Here is a 6862-nt window from a genome sequence, read left to right as displayed (position 1 = left end):
AATTGACATTGTTGTAGCTAAGAAACATAAGTTATAGGAAACATTAATGTTTGTGTGTTTGTATATTTTTCAAAGTGATTACTTCTAAATGCTTGCTTCTGCTCTCATTCACTTTCTTTAGACCAGCAACGTGAATGATGAATTGAGCCATTTATGCTTGTTTTAGTCTTACTTGATGTTAAATTAGTTTTTACTTATTATTATGGTAGGTTGATTGCTTAACAATTGTTCTGGTTTCTGTACCATAGAAATAGATCTGAACATTTTGGGTGGTTTGCTGTCATGAAATTAATATTGTGGATGATGAAATTGATACACACTACTTTGATCTCTCCTCTTTGCCTTCTCTCAATTGCTATTGATATTTATCTTTTTCTAGGGGATTTTCATTTCTGAAGCTGAGGATGCTGGTCAGGCCTTTTCCAAGCAGTTGGATGTCGGGCACAAGGTTGCTTGTCTTTGGAGAGGAAACAGCTGTCCAGAAAGCTTGGTTCAATTCCTTCCAACACCTCAGTCTGCTTTAATTGCAGGATACAAGGATAGGTGTGATGGACTTATGCAGTTCCAGTCTCTTCCTGTAGTAGCAACATCTACAGTGGAGCATATGCGTGTCTCTCGAGGCCCATAACTTGATATTCTTCTATATCAGTTGCAGAATCATATGGCAGAGTTTGAGTCCAGATCATAGAGTATACTGGAAGCTGATAGTACTCGAGATGGTGCATTTTGTCTGTACTCTTGTGTAAGATATTCTAATGATGTTCTATCTTCTGGTAATTGGTAATGTTTCAATGTTCTTATGTGCTTTACCTTTTTGCAGTCACAGAAGCTCATTAGCTTGTGTGGATGGGAACCAAGATGGCTTCAAAATGTTTAAGACTGTGAAGAGCATTCGGCTCAATCAGCTAGAAATGAATGTTCTTTTGGTCCTAACACGACTCAGGTCCATCGTTCGCAGGATCCTGGACCAAGCAAAAATGTTCACATTGCTTCTGGCAAAAATGTTTTCTTATTATAAGAATATTTTTAAAATTGTAACTTTTAACATTATTGTAAGAATATTTTGAATTATACTTCAGTTATCAATTTATATCATATATCTTTCGTTGAATTTGAAGTATCATTTAGATTTGCTATTTTTGGTTGGATTTCATGCTACAGGAAGGGTTGTATATGGATGAAAATTGAATGTTACAAATCTGCCAAAGTTAGTGGCGTTTTTTATAAACGCCGCTGAAGAACAGTACTTTTAGCAACGTTTGTGATAAAAGCGCCGCTAAAGATCATGTTCTTTAGCGGCGTTTGTGAAAAAGAAAGCTGCTAAAAGTCATTCTCTATAGTGGCGTTTGTGATAAAAGTGCCACTAAAGCGCTGCTAAAGGTCATGTTCTTTAGTGACATTTTTTTATAAAAGTGCTGCTAAAGGTTGTGTTCTATAGCGGCGTTTTTTCACATAAATGCCGCAAACTTTAGCGGCGTTGTTTATAGCGGCGCTTAAAAACGCCGCTATAGGCCTAAAAAAGCTGCTAAAAGCTTGTTTTGCTGCAGTGGTCTGATAAAGAAAAGACTTAGAATACTCGTTCGAGTAATATGGCTATGAGAAGGAGACCACCTTGAAACACTAGAAATATAGGTAACAGTCGAGGTGGAACGAAAGATTCTACTGTTAGATCTGAGGCATGGGAACCAGCTAGGGTTTATGTGATTCGTGCTCGAGAGGAAGCTTCAGCACCTGGTGTGATCACAGGTACCTTTTCTATCTTTGATACTAATGTTAATGCTTTGATTGACTCGGGGTCAACGCACTCATATGAATGTATGCACAACTTTAGTGTCGGATAAGAAAATACCTTTTAAGACTACAAAATTTATGGTTAAAGTAACAAACCATTTAGGACAGTATGTATTAGTTGATAAAGCCTGTAAAAACTGTCTTTTGATGATTCGGGGTTGCAACTTTCCAACTGATTTAATGTTGTTACCTTTTGATGAGTTTGACGTGATTCTGGGTATGGACTAGTTAACTCTGCATGATGCTGTTGTAAACTGTAGACAAAAGCATATTGTGTTAAAATGTCAGAATGGTGAAAGGATTCGTATTGATTTAGATAAATTGGATGGTACCTCTAATGCCCTCTCAGCTATGACAACACAAAAATATGTTAGAAAGGATTGTGAAGTGTATCTCATTTACATATTTGATTCCAAGGTTTCAGAATTGAAACTAGAATCGATTCCGATTGTGTGTGAGTTGATAAATGTATTCCCAGAAGAATTACCAGGGTTACCGCCGATCAAAGAGGTTGAGTTTGCTATTGAACTAGTTATAGGAACATCTCTGATATCAATAGCTCCGTATAAAATGACACCTACAAGATTAAAAGAGTTGAAAGCACAATTGCAAGAGTTGATAGATAGGGGCTTTGCTCGGCCCATCTTTTCTCCTTGGGGTGCTCCGGTGTTGTTTGTCAAGAAAAATGATGGGTCTATGCGATTGTGTATCGACTACCGACAACTCAATAAAGTTACGATCAAGAACAAATATCTTTTGCCATGTATAGATGATTTGTTTGATCAGCTGAAAGGTGTGACAGTGTTTTCAAAGATTGACCTCTGTTCTGGGTATTATCAGCTACGGGTTAAAGACTCGGATGTACCGAAGAGAGCTTTCAGAACTAGGTACGGACATTATGAATTTCTTGTTATGCCATTTGGTTTGACCAATGCACCTGCTGTGTTTATGAACTTGATGAATAGAATATTTAGACCGTACTTAGATAGATTTATTGTGGTGTTCATTGATGACAGTCTGATCTATTCACGAGATGAGACAGAGCATGCCCAACATTTGAGAATTTTTTTGTAGACTTTACGTAAAAAATAGTTGTTTGCTAAGTTTAGCAAATGTGAGTTCTGACTCTGAGAAGTTGGATTCTTGGGACATGTGGTATCGGCAGACAGTATTAGAGTTGATCCAAGTAAAATCTCAACTATAGTAGACTGGAAACCTCCAAGAAATGTTTCAGTGGTCAGAAGTTTTCTAGGTTTCACTATACCAAAACAGGTTTTTAGTGGCGTTTTTTTAGAGCGCCATTAAAAGTATTTGAAAGTGCTGCAAAAAATGCCGCTGTTGACAACGTCGCTAACGTTTGCGGCATTTTTAGAAAGAAACGCCACTAAAGGTCATGACCTTTAGCAGCGCTTCTCCCACAAACGTCGCTATAGATCATGACTTTTAGCAGCGCTTTTCCTACAAACGCTGCTATAGATTATGACTTTTAGCGGCGCTTCTCCCACAAACGCCGCTAAAGAACACGACTTTAATAATTTTGGCAGATTTGTAAAATAAAATTTTCCATATTTTCAGCCTTCTTGTAGCATAAAAAGCAACCAAAAGCAACAAATCTCAATAATATTTCAAATTAAATGAATGATATATAATATAAATATCAATAAATGAAATATAATTCATATTATTCTTACAATACTGTTAAAAGTTAAAATGATAACAATATTTATACGATATTCTAAGATGGCGGATGTTGCGACTGCTGAAACATCTTCATCATATTCTAAAGCTGCTGTTGGAGTTCGTCATACTTTCTCCTCTGCTCGGCTTCCCTCGATGCAGCCTCTGTTTTTCTCGCTACTGCATCAGCTTTAAGTTGTAGCTGGAGTTCTTCATATTTTCTTTGAACCTCAGCTTCTCTCGATGCTGCCTCTGCTTCCCTCACTGTTGCATCTGCTTTAATTATAAATATTTATACGATAGTCTTTTTATTAAGTAAACATACCAAAATTTTTGCAGCTTCAGGAGTCATAGGAGATCCATCTTTCTTTCTATGTGTAATGTCAAAAAGCTGAAGGCGTCTAACTTTTTGACCGGACGACAGTTTCTACAATATAGTATTAAAAATATTATTTAAAGGAAAGTAATAAATATTTAATGAAATTTTATCTTAAATTACTATTACTTAAGTTATATATTAAGTTATATAAATTACGTAAGTTATGAAATCTGATCTTAAAATTATGCAAGTTATGAAATTTGATCTTAATATTATCTAAGTTTTGTATTAAGTAAGTTATGTAATTTATGCAAGTTATGAAATTTGAACTTTAATTTATGTAAGTTATGTAAATATTAACTTTAAAATAAATTAAAAGTTTGAAAAATTTTTCCCTCATTCAAATTAAATAAAATATTTAAAATATAACTTTGAATACATTTTATTTAACTAGGTAAATTAAAAATAAAAGAAAACAAAACAAAATATTTTCATGATTAAAATAGCATAAATTAAGTAAAAAAAGATAAAAGAAGAATGAAAACATTCTGAAATTATATAAGTTATGTAAATTATGTAAGTTATGAAATTTGAACTTTAATTTATGTAAGTTATGTAAATTTGAACTTTAAAATAAATTAAAAGTTTGAAAATTTTTTCCATCATTCAAATTAAATAAACTATTTAAAATATAACTTTGAATACAATTTATTTAATTAGGTAAATTAAAACTAAAAGAAAACAAAACAAAAATGTTTTTAGTAATTAAAATAGCATAAAATTTAAAAAAAATAGGAAGGAAAACATACAAATATTTGCAAACTATACTCCAATTTAACCAAATGTTAATATTATTTACACATATAACATTCGTTTTCGAAATAATTTACTTGAGAAATGGAATAATATGTAAACAGGGGTATCATATTTGATATCAATGAAAGTGAAATGTGAAAAGAAAGTGGATTAATTTGTTATTTAATCTAACGTATAATTATTAATTTCGAATAATTTACAAATAAAAAATAATAATCCAAATCCCACTACAATTTATTAATTTGGTTCTATTTTACTCAACATATATAACAAACTGGATGGCAGATTATAACAGAAAACATAAGGCAGAAAAGTAGATGGCAATTGTAAAGTAAGTAAAATGATCCAATATTTGAAACGAAAACAACCAATTACATGTCTACAAAATCGGAGCCCCATTTGAACTTTAATTTTTCAAAAATCATCATGATAAAACTATTATTGATACGCATTTTGAACTAAAACATACCTTAATAATTTACTCAACTTGGTCTACTCCACTCTCACCAGCAAACAGAGACTATTTAATAAAAATATGAAATTTGTTAAGTCATTTGGGAAAATGCATATAAATAAGCAAAAAAAAATTAAAATATTAACATGTACCTGCCCAAGCAATAGCTCAGCCAAAACACAGCCAGCAAACCAGATGTCAATGGTCAGATATGTATTCAGTTGCACCAAATCTTAATTCAGCCTAGAATAAATGTAAATTATCAGATTAGCACCAAATATTATTTCAGTTGAACCAAAATATGTAAAACTTTATCTATATCACAACCAAATATTAAATGGAAACTAAATGGCAGCTTAAAACTTTATCAATATCACAACCAAATATAAAAACTGAAAGAATACTAGTGTAGTTTATTTTATCATCCCAAGAGATGATCTTAACTGTAATTAATAAACGTTGGCTGTAATGGTAAGATATGTCCCTCATCAATTGAAGATAATTCAAGTTTGAATCGTAAAATTTTATGATATTATTAGAAAAGACAATCATAAGAACCAAGAAATAAAAACTTGATGATATGAGGGATACATATATCTCTGATATATATATATATATACAAATATTCCATTAAAACGAGTGTTTGAGAAATTTCAAAGTAGAAACAAAATTAGAACTCTTAACAGTTTTTATTTTAAAGCAATTATAAATAAAATTCCAATACCTTGTATAATGTCTTCTCGTTAGTTTTTGGCAAAATCTATATATATATACATACATACATACATATTATGCAGTTTGCGAGAATCTAATATCAATACCTTTACACAAAAGTAAAAAGAGGCAGAATCCCTAAATAGTTACAGAATATTTACAGAATAAAACATGAATAACATTGGTGGGTTTAGGAAATTTCTCCTCTATAAATGAGTACAAAGGTAAAAAGAGGCAGAATCCTTAAATAGTTACAGAATATTTACAGAATAGAACATGAATAACATTGGTGGGTTTAGGAAATTTCTCCTCTGCAAATGAGTTAAGAATAAAACATGAATATTTACAGAATATTTACACAATTAATCCATGAATAAAACATGAATATTTACAGAATAAAACATGATGGGTTTAGGAAATTTCTCCTCTGTAAATGAGTTCAGAAAGGAAACGAAGACAAAAAAAAGGCTGAATATTTACAGACATTCACGCAGGAAGAAGAAGAAGGAAGTACTGGAACTTACCGATGGTTGTGGCACCGAAGACGGATGGAGACTGTGATGCAGCAGAGGAGACGACAACGTAGCAGGTGGTCGGGTTTGGGGAACAGTTAGGGATTACGGGAAATTTTAGGGATTTGGGGGAGAATGAGAGTTTGGGGGATAAGAATCTGATTTAAGTTTCGGTCAAAATGATCGAAAAAAAACGACCCCGTTTCATGTAAAAATTAACTCATTTGCGACGTTTATATATAAGTGCCACTAACTATAAGTTCAAATGCAGTCGTTTCCCAATACACTTAACTCAAACTTGGAAAAAAACGGCACTAATAACATAGACAAAACGGCAACGTTTCAATAAATCCTAAAACATTTTTGCGGCGTTTTAAGGAAAGCGCCACTAATAACAATAGAAAACGACGTAGTTTCCTTAACTCCTAATACATTTTTGTAGCGTTTATGTAAAGCGCCACTAAAAGAAAAGAACTAAACGACGCCGTTTTCCTTAACACTTAAAGGATATTTGTGGTGTTTTTATAAAAACACCGGTAATATATCACCTATTGCGGCGTTTCTGTCGAAGCGCCGCTA

At 32.6% G+C, this 6862-nt stretch overlaps 1 long non-coding RNA gene across 1 annotated transcript; it reads right to left on the bottom strand.

Annotated features, from left to right (window-relative positions):
* Positions 1 to 3437: 3437 nt before the first annotated feature.
* LOC107910250 (uncharacterized) lies at positions 3438 to 6488 on the bottom strand. Its single transcript, XR_001687559.2, has 4 exons — positions 6296 to 6488; positions 5210 to 5300; positions 5073 to 5123; positions 3438 to 3895 (listed from the first exon to the last, which is right to left on the bottom strand). It is a non-coding gene; the product is annotated as an uncharacterized lncRNA (long non-coding RNA).
* Positions 6489 to 6862: the final 374 nt, after the last annotated feature.

The sequence above is a fragment of the Gossypium hirsutum genome, chromosome D02, assembly GCF_007990345.1.
Source record: "Gossypium hirsutum isolate 1008001.06 chromosome D02, Gossypium_hirsutum_v2.1, whole genome shotgun sequence".
In the NCBI taxonomy this organism is placed as follows: Eukaryota; Viridiplantae; Streptophyta; class Magnoliopsida; order Malvales; family Malvaceae; genus Gossypium; species Gossypium hirsutum.
Note: the sequence above shows the minus strand (reverse complement) of the source record. Positions and strands in the feature narration are given on the sequence as shown.